This window comes from Sinohyriopsis cumingii, chromosome 5, assembly GCF_028554795.1.
Source record: "Sinohyriopsis cumingii isolate HCF-2022 chromosome 5, ASM2855479v2, whole genome shotgun sequence".
NCBI classification, from domain to species: domain Eukaryota; kingdom Metazoa; phylum Mollusca; class Bivalvia; order Unionida; family Unionidae; genus Sinohyriopsis; species Sinohyriopsis cumingii.
Window position 1 is genome coordinate 60,916,526 of NC_142965.1, and position 13,868 is coordinate 60,930,393.

Below are 13,868 nucleotides of genomic sequence, written 5' to 3' on the forward strand. Positions count from 1 at the left end.
GATCACTGAGATATTATCAATGTCAGGTCATCTGTTCTAGGTAGGACTTTTATCTAGAAACACTGGTGTTACAATTAAAATGTTCATGTTTAGTAAGGACGGAAAAGAGGTACAAGTTCAAATATTTTTCAGAATTTTGAAGAATGAAAACAACGTCATTTAAAATTTTCATGACATTATTTCGTGAATATCAATATGAATATTGTCATCATAAGCCAATGAATAGAGAATCAATCTGTAGTATTTCTCCATTTAAACAAATGCATAATCATAAATGTTTCTTGAGAACCAACTTAATGCCAGTTTCTTCTCTATCTCTGTCATCACAGTTGTCTTTACTTCACGAACTATGTAATATTGCTCAAAACAAGGGTCAGAATTATTATGAAAATATGCAGATTTAGGACATCCAAAATTTAATGTTGCACCATCCAAGAACACTATAATGAATATGCATTATTGGTTTTCAGAGTAACATACAATTTCAACTTGGTATGACTCATGATTATGCTATTTCATGCAAAAATGTTAGGGGGCGTGTGATAAAAAGGCACAGAAAGTCTTCAGAAGTACATGGAACATAGAAAAAGTGAATTTATTCTTGAAGCTGAATGTTCACGACACATTTATATATAACCGTATGTAAAGAAAATGCAACTTTCAGCATGAAATAACATGAGGTCAAGAATTTTCAAAAAGTGACCAAAGAGCAATATTAAAAATGGTGGACGGTACATGTGTTTGAATGCTTCTTGTGAATTTATTTGAAAAGCTCACACTTTTCTATGTAAGCCGGAAATGGACTGGTTCCCAGCATGTTGTTCTTATTTTATTACTCACTGTGGGTTTGCCATTGGCTGGCCAAATACAGTTTGGTACTCTCCATAAATAATGCACTGTTACTTAAATCTGCTGTTAGTTGTAAGATAAAAGACCAATTCCGGCCAGTTAATGTAAACATTCATAGAAAAGTCACGAGTTTTGAAGTATTTCCTCTAAAACAATGATATATCTGCATTCTCACTGATTTGAAGACAGCAAAGTTTAGATATGAAATGATAAATTATTGAAAATTGGACAAATTATTCACAAATCACTGTGAAAATAATGGTTTTTATGGTTCTACAAATATGTCGACTTGTAAAAAACTACCATATTTCCAAATATTACTCTTCGTGATGGGAAAACTGTTTTGCGGAATTGTTTTTGGTTTCTCAACTACATGCATCTGCTGATCCAATGAGTTTTGTGTGGTTGAAAATTGCAGAAATTTTACAGGTGTAATATTTGACTAATTAAGGCAAGATACAACAATAAAGCCTGGGAAAGACAACAACCGTATATATATATATATATATATATATATATATATATATATATATATATAGTGTATGGTAATGATTTTGTTTTGTAATGTTTGAACATATAAACATGTAAAAACTTCAAATGGGTTGGCTGAGTATCCAATGATACTGTGTGTAAAAGGTGTGATATGAGACATGTGTCATCTTTATATAAGACAATTAAAGCTGCATGTTCGCAGTCTGTTGGGGAACATTTTCCATGTTTACAGAAAATAAAAGTAATTCAGGCATCTTGTGGTTTTTAAAATTTCTTTAATTCCTTCATATAAAATACATATTACCTTGTCTAACTTGAAAATAATTTTTAAAACTTACATGTATGGCCCTGCTATCAAATTTCATATATAATTTCTGGGTACTATTATTTAGGAGCTGTTAATCATATTGATCTTAAACTATGTAAATATCATGTTTTTAATCCAAAATAAACTGTCAAGGCAATGTTTCGTCCTTAAACTTGAAAACCATAAATACCCGATTGATCAAAAATCATTTTATTATTACTATTCACAAATTTTTATTTATTTATCATATTATCTTTAATTATAAATATTGATTAGATCCATTATATTTTATTTCTGACTATTAAGTTTAATACTTCTATTCAAGTTACAAATAATAAATATTAATCAACATATAATTCACTTCTATTAAAGTAATTTATATGCACGGTAATGAATGCCCAAAATTTGCTTCTATGCTTGGGCATGGGTGTCCAAAATTCACTGCTATGACTGGTAGGGGTAGAAAAATATCACTTCTATGGGTGGTCACCCATTTTTGAATGTGCCTTCCCCCAGGGGTATGTTTAAATGGAATAGCCCTCATTACTATCATTCCTTCTTCATACTGATACTTCAAGCTGGATTCACCTGAAAGCATTATATATTAAATATAACATAAGATTATGGTGAAATGTATCCCTGCTTACTACTTAAAGAAATACAGGTAACATTCTAATTTATACATCTATAGGTAGAAAATAAATAAAAATACAATTCTAGTTTGATCAAAGAGATTACAACATGCACGCATAGGTTACAAATTAGTCATCAAAGAGCAGATTTGTTGCCCGTTGCATGGCTGTATTTCGATACGTAATTCCCAATGTTTGCTTCCTTGCGTTTGTGTTCCTACAAAATATTTGTAAAATGTTTTCTACAGCAGCAATGAGGAAAGTGAATTTTGCCTCATTCCTTAAAAAAAAATAACTAAAAAATTCACGTTAAAAGTTTAGAATATACTTACTATTGTTCGTCGAAGACTAAAACACCTGTGAACAGTAGCAAATCTTTACATGCTCATACACGTTGGCCTGAGATGTCTCGTCCCATTTTCGTACAACTTTGTAGCTGCAATTTTGCTCCCCCGCCTCAGTGCAGAAATGAATTTCTACTCCGTCACCAAATTCTTCAGAAGTCCATTTTTTCTTCTCCAGTAAATTTCTTCTATCTTTTTTTTTGTTACAAACACATTGTCGTAACATGACAACAAGTCGTACATTGCTTTTATCAATGATAAACATAGTCTCTCCCTTAAGATATTTGCAATCTTGACTGAAATGCTCTTCTTTGTTTGCTTCACTGCTTTTTTTGCCAGCATCATACCAACCCTTCATGGCAGGATTGTTCAATTCCTCTCGAACGCCCATTTCTCAATTTTTATTGTGTGTTTTACTATGTCTTCACAGCGGTGTGAAACAGCTTGTGTAACGTAAGATTTTATACCAGACAATGTAAAACGTGTCCAAACTCAACTTCATCTAAATATAAATAAAGAACACCAGATAATACGAAATATGGCATGCTTCCAACTGAAACTATTTAACGTTTCGACATCATTTAGGATTATTTTATATTTGTCGTCGCTATCATGAATAATAGTTGATTTTGTTATAATTGTATGTTTTAAATAAAAAAAATCCATCCAAAATATTCTTTTCTTGAAAGACAAATTCTTTTCCCACTCCGTACCCCGAGTTTCACACCGTACACGTAGACCAATCATATGCTTACCCGACTAAAATAAATCTCTTGTTCTGGTACACATCCTGTATATATCTAAAGCTTAAATATAAAAAGGTTTAGTTCTCTTATAATGGAACATTGCTCTTTACGAGAAGAGAAAAAACGCAAAAGACACCTTTTTATAACATATTTTCAAACTCCCGCCTCTACAACGTTCCCATGTTTTGGATACAAAGGTCAGTAATAGTGTCTTTGCTATTCAGAATATCGAATAGGGGCATGTATTATTTTAAACTGGTAACCTATTCTCCCTTCTGATTACAATATTTGATAGCGTTATATCATCAAATGCAATCAGCCAACTCTGATTAAATTATATTCATAAATGTTTTTGTGCTCTTCATCTCTCTATCGATCATTGACAAATTCCTTTTGGACGCGATATGTCCAAAAGATAAGAAAAGTAACTCATATCCCTTTTGGATCCTTGAGTCTATTTCTTCGGCTTTTGCCATTTATCAATTATAAGTGTTTCCTAGTCATATGTCCCTTTCTTAACTGTGGTATGCTTCTGCAATTCTGAAAGATGAGAATTGTACTGCACTATATTCGTGTACGAATGGCTAATTCAAAGCCACGTGCACTGAATGGCATATCTCTACCATATTGCAAGAAAATCGTTATTAAAAGGTCATTTCTTGTCAGAATATGATTACAACACATTCGTCTAAAATTGGCCGAAACTTTGTACCTAAATTACAGTAAACGAAACTCTTTTATGACAACTTAAATAAAAACTCTCGAACATCAACACATGATTGCATGCTTGTACACTACGTCGTGACCTGTCGTGCCCCTTGTTATAACATTGTACATGAAATTCTGTTGAGATCGATTAGTGTAGAAATAAATTTCTACTCCGGCACCAAATTCTGACATTGTAAATATTTTCATCTCCAGTAAAATGCTTCTACCATCTTTTTAAAAATATATCCATCTTCTTTCAAGACAGCAGGTAGTATATAGCATTCACGAATGCTAATATTCTCTTAACATATTTACAATCTTTACTGAAATGTACCTCTTTATTTGCTACATTGCTTGTTTCGCTAGCAACCCTCATATGTTGCATGGCTGGATCGTTCAACTGTTCCTACATTTTCGCTTATATTTTTAATTATTATATGTTTTACCTGTGGTGTCTTGAATGTTGAGTGGATACATTTGTGTATCGCAAGATTTTATACACAACGATTTGGGAGTTTTCCAAATTCAGCACAGTGTGTGTGTATATATATATATATATATATATATATATATATATATATATATATATATATATATATATATACACACTTCGTGCTCCTAATTTCACACTGTATTGCGTACGTTTGTAGATCAATAATATGCAGTTGTGATCACAATAAATCGCCTGTTCTGGAAGCGAACCTGATAAGAAACATATATTGTCTGCCACAAAGTGTAGTGCTCATGTAATGGAATTTCGCTCACGAGGAGAATAAATAAATACTGGCCTCTAATAGGTTCACATGTTTTTCATAAAATAAATGTCATATATTGTAGTCTTGTTAGACAGAAGATAAAATTGGTGTATCAATTACTCTACAATGGTTACTTATTTATACCTCAGATTATGTTTGATCTGCAAAGGTGTTAGATTGTCAGAAGCAGTTAATTTTATTTAATGAAGTTATATTTTGTAAATATGTTTATGCTCGATATATCTCTCTTTATCTCTCCATCTGTCATTTGATAGAGTCACGTAGGACGCGATAGATACCGTGATTGTATCTCTGGTTCTTTTGAAAATGCGAAAGGTCTCAGTACCAAATTAGTTTGAAATACAATGACGATTAACTCCCTCCCATTTCAACTTTAGCAAATACTCGACCATAAGTCTGCTGTTTATCAAAAGACTAGCAAACTTCGTTCAGTTTACGTTGTCTATGAATACCTAGAACATCATCGGGACGAATTAAGGAATAACGAAGAAAGAGTCTCTTTAAAATTATTTTAAATATTGAGTAACCAGATCTTATTATCTTAATCATTCTTTCAGACACTCTAGTGATTGTACCCTGTTTGCAGTGAACTGAATTATGTTGTCTTCCTCTTAAATCACTTGTACCAGTTCTATCAAATAACGGAAAAACACTTCATGTGAATGCTAACGCGTTAGCAATTGACACATCAATTATGACTGCTGCCAATGCCATGTTGAACATGTTTTCTGTGAAATGTTAATAAATGGTTAATGATAACAAAATTGAAACTGTCTACTATATCAAATAAGGATGTAAATAATTCATTACTTAAATCAGTCTCTGATTTGCCAAAAGTAACATATTATTTTTTTAAGAACACATATTAATAGTTGTTTTATTCCTTGATACTTTATTTTTAAATATTGTTTTTTCCAGATCATAAATAATTTATTTTTCATCTGATGAAATTATAATTGTAAGAAAGAGTAGTATTATTCCTAACACAAAATATCAAGTATAAATTAATAGTTTATAAACATGATTTTTGAATTTAAATTACTTTGACTAAGTTATTAAGCTACTTAACATTAATTCATTAAATCTTGATGGGGCATATTTCAATCTAAATAGAAACAACTATTGTGTGTAATGTTGTGTGACCAGATTATCAATCCAATAGACCATTTATTTGTCTCTAAAACACCTTTTTCATATATAGCACAAACAAAATGTTACACTAAATACAATAATATTTATTTGTTTTACAAAACCATAAATATTAAATATACGTATAAATGTTTGATCCATTTTATTTAATGTTTTTAAAATGTCTTTCATTTTTACAATCAATTAGAATTAGTGTCTCTGTTTCAGCCAGGTTTAAATGTGTTCATGCCCATTTGAATTTCGTTTAACTGTATTAATACTTTCACATAATTCCTAAGTATTTTAATTTGACTAAATATCTGTATATGGCCAGAACTCCTTTGTGTTAACATTTAAGTGAATTTATTTATTTAAATTATGATTTAATAGGGTGTTTTGTGAGGCCTTTATTTTCAATATAGCTCAGGTAAGTTTAATTTATTTGATTTAAAATTCATGAAAACGAATACAAAACATTGTATCTCTATCTCTATGTAGGATATTTATGTTTAAATATTTGAGTGGAGATCATAATTTCGTTCGCTTAATAAATAATAGATGACATTTGTGAGACTTATGATTTGGTCTTATTTACTATAACCTAGTAAGCACTAAACTTTTTAATTCTTTTACAATCTTTTAATTTGGGAGTTTTTTCCGAAACTGTTGTCTAAAATTTAGACATAGCGAGCTAGGCGTTTACCATAAAAACTGTGGCAATCACATCTTGATGAGTGAGGAGTTTTTGAAAACAAAATTGGTTAAGGTAAAGTTATCGAGTGCTAGGATATTTTTAAGAGACATTTTAAAAAGTAATAATCTTAACCATGTACGACTGATTTTTGCGCAAACATTTTTATTGTATACCTTCCAATTTACCGATTACCGTTGAGATTGGTATGATGCAACCCAGGCAGGTACTCGTTTGTTATATTGCAACTTTTATCCACGGAAAACAGTAACAATATACAATTATCCCAAGAATCGAATGTCAGCAAGGAAAAAATCTACATAGACATACATTTACTGATCTAATATAAAGGCCGCAAAGAACGAACTAATTTATTTGAGAAATATGTTTTAAGAATAAGGGTCACTATTTTAGAAAAGAACAGAGGGCAGAACAGACATGATACCAATCCCTTAAAGTCTGATAATATCGCCCACATGAGTAAAAGACAAGCTACCCTAGAGCAGGTGGCGTACGATCAGATCTCCGTATGAGGCACTAAATACGTTTTCACAACATTTAAATGGAAAAAGATGTGTATTTTGCTAAGAATGTTTGTATAACATTCATGAGCAAAGGGAGAAAGTGGCTTTCACGTGCCCGCATGAAAACATAAAAGAATGAAAGCCTTTGGAGCAAATCGTAGTTTGAAAAACAAGAAAAACGTTTACAGTTATTGATGTTTGACCCACAGGTTTCAAGAAGGTTTTGGCAATTGTGCAAAAGTAATATTTTAGTTTAAATATAATAATGCTCATAGCATATTTATGAAATTTACCTCTTTATTCCCGGAATGGCCAAATGTTTTCAATTGTGCTCTTGCCTTACAGACGTCTTGTAATCGTTCTATGATATTAGTAGTTGGATTATCCCCTGAGAAACCCAAATGAATATCAATAAATAATGACAAAAATACAAACCGCTCTGAAGCAATCTATATCACAGCTTTCCACAGCCAATAGCACAAACTTTAAATAAATTTGCCTTTTGGATATGCATTGATTATACATGTGGTTTGTCATTGAGCGAGAAAGTATATAAGTTTATAGTCCCTGTCGAGACGTTTATGGTACCCGATTATAACGTAGACGATGCTTGGAGATAAACAAGAAGGGCACTGAAGGACGGATAATTAGTCTTGTTGCAGTGCTCTGATAGAAAAGAAAAAATAATGTTAAAAATATATATGATTTATAATGGAACGCAGTGTTGTAGATTCATTTCTTTATTATAGTAAATTACGAGAACTCATATTGGTTCTTGTTTGTTTAGCCTCATTATTTGCAGTTATTGTAAGGCAATACATCCATGAATACTGGTATCACATGGAAAGTAGTGAATTGACAACGTCATATATATAAAACTGGCTGTTATGCATAAGGAATCATATCTCAAAAGAATGTATATTGGGATCTAAATAAACGTGCTGCTCAGTAGTGTGTATGCATACTATGAGCCTTACATAGCGATGATGCTACAGAGCCAAACGGGAAGTCCTATGTTAAACTTGTCCTTAGGAATAATTATTGGGCAAATTTCTGAATTTGTCAGAAGCTGCTGACCTCAGTTGGGGTTACAAAGTAATATTTTTTGAGTTGACCTCAATTTGCTCAATTGTAGGTAGGTAAAATCCTAGGCTAACGTTGTCCATTTGGTTTAACATGGGAATGGGAGGCAAAAGGGAAACCCAGTGTTAAACTGGCCCATATATCTAACCCGAGGAATGATATTTCAGAGCCACACTGGATCTCCTATGTTAACTTGGGCTTGTTATATGCTATTTCCATGCTGGAAAACATATAGGCGAAGGGAAATTTAAAAAAAGTATTCTTGATTACCTTCCAAACACCCCACCTTAATTCAGACAAAAAGGGTATAATATCGATGCACACATACTATATTTACATACACCAAAAGACTCAATAAAAACATGCAATTAGGCAAGTATAGGAGTGTTTATAGGTGCACTACTATGCCTCACACAAACATGCTATACAAACACACGCAGGTAGGAAAATAGGAGTATTTATAGACATGCTATTATGCCCTCACAAAAACACAAATATCCAATCATATATAAGAGATCGGTAGAAGAATTTAGTTTTAGTTGTTGACATAGAGGTTTGTCAAATGGTAGTAAAACCGAAACAGATGGTCGGTAAGGATCATGTGTAACCTACTCCTGTATTTGACGTACCATTTAGCAGAATAATGATAGACTGTGTATGTCACATTCGTAAGACCAAGTGAGACAACCAATACTTGTTGACCATAAAGTGTGTCCACAAGATTTCCAGATAATATTTCTCTGATTGATATTAAAACTAAAACCATAGTAAAACTTTGATAAAGTTTGTTATATTTCTAGCCTTTCCAAATCTGTCCAATGTGATCAAGGGTCACATTGTATATTTGGAATTTTCCATCAAGTTATAAAAAAGTCGGACACTCGACAATTTAAATCGTCTTCCTGTCACTCGGAATTTGGATTGGCGTTGAAACTATTTAACCAAGCTTTGAAGAATATGCGGTTATAGTGCTTTGATGCAGGACAAGGTTGAGACGATGGTGTTCATTTGCTCTTGTTTGCTCTTTAAATTTTTTTCCTTAATTATTCAAATTATTCATTGACTTCCTACAGTGCACTTTATCATTGCTTGTAGCTTTATGCATAGGAAGCATCATAAAAGCATTCTATATTCGATGATTTAATTTATGATGTTTATAACCTCTATTCATAACACATATTTTTGAAAAACATTCCCCGTGTAATGAGACATTATTGGAGAGATCCTTTTTCATCTCAGTACTAACACGTCAAGACATGTATGACTTATAATCAAGATTGACACATAGTGTTGGTTAGGGGAAATCAGTACCTTACGATTCATTATTTCACTGACAAACCGTGAAATGGATGAATGGGGAAGAATCGCTATCTGGAATTAGGAAACATAGTCATAAAATTAGTTTAAATGCTTTTTTTTTTGAGAAACAATCTTTATTTCAAAGGCGTGGTTAGGTCGGTGAAAATGAATCAATGTTATCAACGCCAATATTAATAACAATATTATTACAAGTACTGCTAATACTATTACTCCTATTACTACTACTATTGCAATTACTACTAATATTACTACTACTATTACCATTACTACTACTTATCATTAAACATTATCAATGTTAACTAGACAATCAACAAGTACGGTAAAACACGTGTCTTAAAATGAAACTTAGTTGTTTTAAAGCAACGTTAAGTAATCCTTTGAAACTTATTCCTTGAATCGCGTTGATTGAATCGTATATTTTCTTAGACTTCTGGTCATGATATCTGTCGCTTAATTAATTCTGGATTACATTTATGAAAGACTCAAAAATGTATCGCCTCCGTGGAATACAGGTCGTTTGATTTTTATTATGTTATATATTACACAAATTCATTTTGGAATTGGCTGTTGCATATTTAGTTAACATAAAGAGAATGACTTAAAAAGTAAGTGAATCATATAGATGTGAAGTAGAGGATTCATCACAGCTAGAGTTACTATTACCATTAATACCACCTTAGCATCACCATGATTCTCAAGATAATTAATCTAATCTGCTGCTTATTATCATGATTATGATATGATGATTATTTGTAAATCCTTCTTTGATTGTGAAGTATGCATGACTTTAAAAACTTGTGTGCCTTTAAAGAATATTGTATTTTTAGTGATGAACATCACAAACTGGTCATAGTCCTCACCAACGTGAGTTTTATTTAAATTTCAAATTGTCATAAGCCATTGTTTGAATATTCGAAGTCATGCTTTGGTATGTAACATCATATGTTTATATAACTTCAAACTAAAAGAGATGAAACATTGCAGATGACACATACAGTGAAGGTTTCATCACATTATGAATATATCATGTAAGGAAAATATGCTAACAAACTCCAGTATGTAAATGGTAAATTCAAGAATTATTTGTTAATTTTCTACTAATCAATTGTGAGCTAAAGAAAGATAAAAAACAGCTTTAATAGAAATATTTATTCTGCCGATACAATCACAGTTCCGGTTTCACAAGTAGACAAAGATTAATGACTCTTGGCACATTGAAAATATTATGATTATTCTTAGTGAATATATTTTAAAAAATCAAATGGAAACGTTAGTTTATAAAATATTAAATAATATTTATGTTGAAAGCTTATAAAATCTGCGTCAAGCACTGGGAGCAAAATCCTTGAACAGACGTCGTCAGATGTTTGGAGAGAGAGAGAGAGAGAGAGAGAGAGAGAGAGAGCAGAATAAATATAGAACACTTTAATTTATTTTACCAATGTTTAAACAGAATGATAATTTGTATGCACGTTTTAGAACATGCGAAAATGTTGCATACCATATTTTATGCCTTTGATAAATATTGCAATCGTCTTTTAGAAATAAATTTTGATACAGGGAGATATCCATTATTTAACCCCCTCACGTCATATTTCCATCTAGTGCCATAAAGGGAATTTGTTCTGGAAATGAGCTTGAACATAAAAAGAATCAACAATATATGTGTGCTAGATATTAACGTGGAACTATACTGGATAAACGAATATACATTGAAACTACGTTGTCTCAAATGTGTCATTTATTCCACTGAAGCATATTATCCTTCAAATATTTGAATAACAATACAAACTGGTATGATTATATTACACGCATACAAGTATTTTTAACAGTTGCTGGTAAGTATTTTGATTTGACATGATATTTGACATGATATATGGCCTATTATTTATTAATATGATATCCAGATATGTTCATCACAGTATATTTCTTGCTTTAGTTCTTGCTTTATTAACGTACTATATGCTATTAAACTTATGCTAAAATGAAACTTATGAATTTATGTCAGGTTTTCAGACATGATTATAACTGACACGAATCTACGTTTACAGTTAATGTTGTGTAACCCAAATAATAACAAAAAAAAAAAAAACAATGCACTAAATATAAACCTTTTATTGTCGTGATTATTATACGTCTGTTTACAAGGCACGAATTTTTCTCAGTCGTATTTGCTGTATTCTATTTGCTTATAGAATTTATCGGAGCAAATTATTATTTGATTTTTATTGCACATATGCCGCATATTAATATTAGTTAATTACACTTTGCTAGGTCATTTAAGAACGTTCAGATACGATACCTTTCCAATGAACATGTAAATCAATTTCTATTGTAGTCCGTTCGTTTAGCTAAACTTAATTTTTATTTATCTTTCAGATCATATGGTTTGTTTGAATAATATTCTCTAAATATTTTCTTAATTCTGGGATCATTTGCAAACAGCCATACATGTACTCTGACAACCACATCCGTTGCGTACAGTGAAAACTTGCTGTACATAATTTCGTATTCTGTACCTATCCGAAACATACCGATAAAATTACTTTACAGGAAACGTTTCTTATCTTTATTATAGAACATTTTTTTTAACTAACAACGAATACAACAATGTTCGAACATTCTCAAAAAATTTCCACAGGAAATGAAAAGAAAGGAACATCTTTCCCATCCCACCAAATTTAAAAACTACAACAACTACTACTACTACTACTACTACTACTACTACTAACAATTTGCCTCCTGCTATCGTGTCCCTGGTATCTACTGAATATCTTTCTGTTTTCTATTTATGTCAATATTTATTTGTCTTTAAAGAGTAAAACTCGTTACAGATATTTATGCAAGAAGTAGTCAACACTTGAGAATTGTATATGGGGTGTTATATTCGAATTCACAAATAATAAAATGTTCGAAAAAACATTTGTTCAGTGGTGAGCGAGCCTCAGATCGTGTTTCCCTGAGGTCAGGATGTGTTGGAAGATTTTATCATCCAGCTAAATTATTACTTCATGTTTTGGATTACAGCAACATTAATATTGGTATCTTCATCGTGTGTGAAAAATGAAGTGAATATGAGTGATTCCTCGTAAATAAGGGATGGGGACACCAGCTTTTTCTGAGCCTGATTTGTATTCATATCCAAATAAACTGGTTATGTCCATAATGGTACTTATATTGTACCTACAAAACCATGCAACGTGATCGTGTTTATATAGAAATCGCAAAAAGAGCAGTCCTCAGATTAAATATATCACGAGTTAAGGACATTCATTTCTGTTTCATTCTCTTGCTCGCAACCTGAATGGATCAAATCAAGCATCGATAACAACATATAATCGTACCCAAGCCAGATCTTTGACGAGGTTAATTATTGTCAGTGCAGTCCTAATGACTACTACTGTCAATTTTAATGACAATATCTTTGACAACCACACTAGTGAGTACCTTTCGATCGACTTCCTAAACAATCTTACATCAATAGAAAGCCTGAATCATTTCCTAATAACAAATTAGTTTCAAGGAAAACACCAAAAAAGAAAGGCACAATCGGTGAAAGTCATGCTAGAGTAAAGCGGAACTACATTATTTTGATCATAAGGAGAAACATAAGGAGGAAAGAGCTAAATCCATAAACACACATTGCTAATCTTCCTCAAGTTAGACCGCAATAATTATGCAACTCCAAAGTATGATATATTTTTAAATCACAACAGTTCAAAGCAATTTGAAAAATATGATCCCCCGCCTGGATGAATATCTTTTTATCTGACGAATAATTTGTACAAACAGCTATGGTGTTTGAATTAAAGAGACAGACACGTACAGGAGTCATTCATGCTTCCGTTATCATTTCACAACATAGTCATTAACATATATTACACCGTGTGTTTTTATTTCTACATGTTCATCAGGGGGACAATTATATATGTCATAATAAAGATAGGCAAATGGAGGATAAAGAAATAAAAGAGAGATTAATGATCAATGGATTGGTCGAATGATATACGAAACGAAGTATATATCATATAACGATTTAATTCCATAATTGTAAACAGATTTTGATGTAGCAAAGATGGATCTGTTATGCAAACGATTTTAATAACAATTAGATACATGCTGATTATAGAAAGTCAAATAGTTTTCTAAAAGGCAATAAGAAGAATACAATGCCCCGAATGTAAATGTCATGGAATGCACCAAAACAAATATTCTACATTGAATACAGATAATATGCCCCCTACCTTCATACAGGGAACAAAATTATA

General features: G+C 31.7%; 2 long non-coding RNA genes across 2 annotated transcripts in view; one reads left to right on the forward strand and one right to left on the reverse strand.

The window, feature by feature from the left end:
• The window catches only part of LOC149799271 (uncharacterized), a 277,158-nt gene that overhangs the window by 33,521 nt on the left and 229,769 nt on the right, over positions 1–13,868 (forward strand). The window lies entirely within an intron of this gene.
• LOC149799272 (uncharacterized) lies at positions 1,597–3,924 on the reverse strand. Its single transcript, XR_016421131.1, has 2 exons — positions 2,613–3,924; positions 1,597–2,236 (listed from the first exon to the last, which is right to left on the reverse strand). It is a non-coding gene; the product is annotated as an uncharacterized LOC149799272 (long non-coding RNA).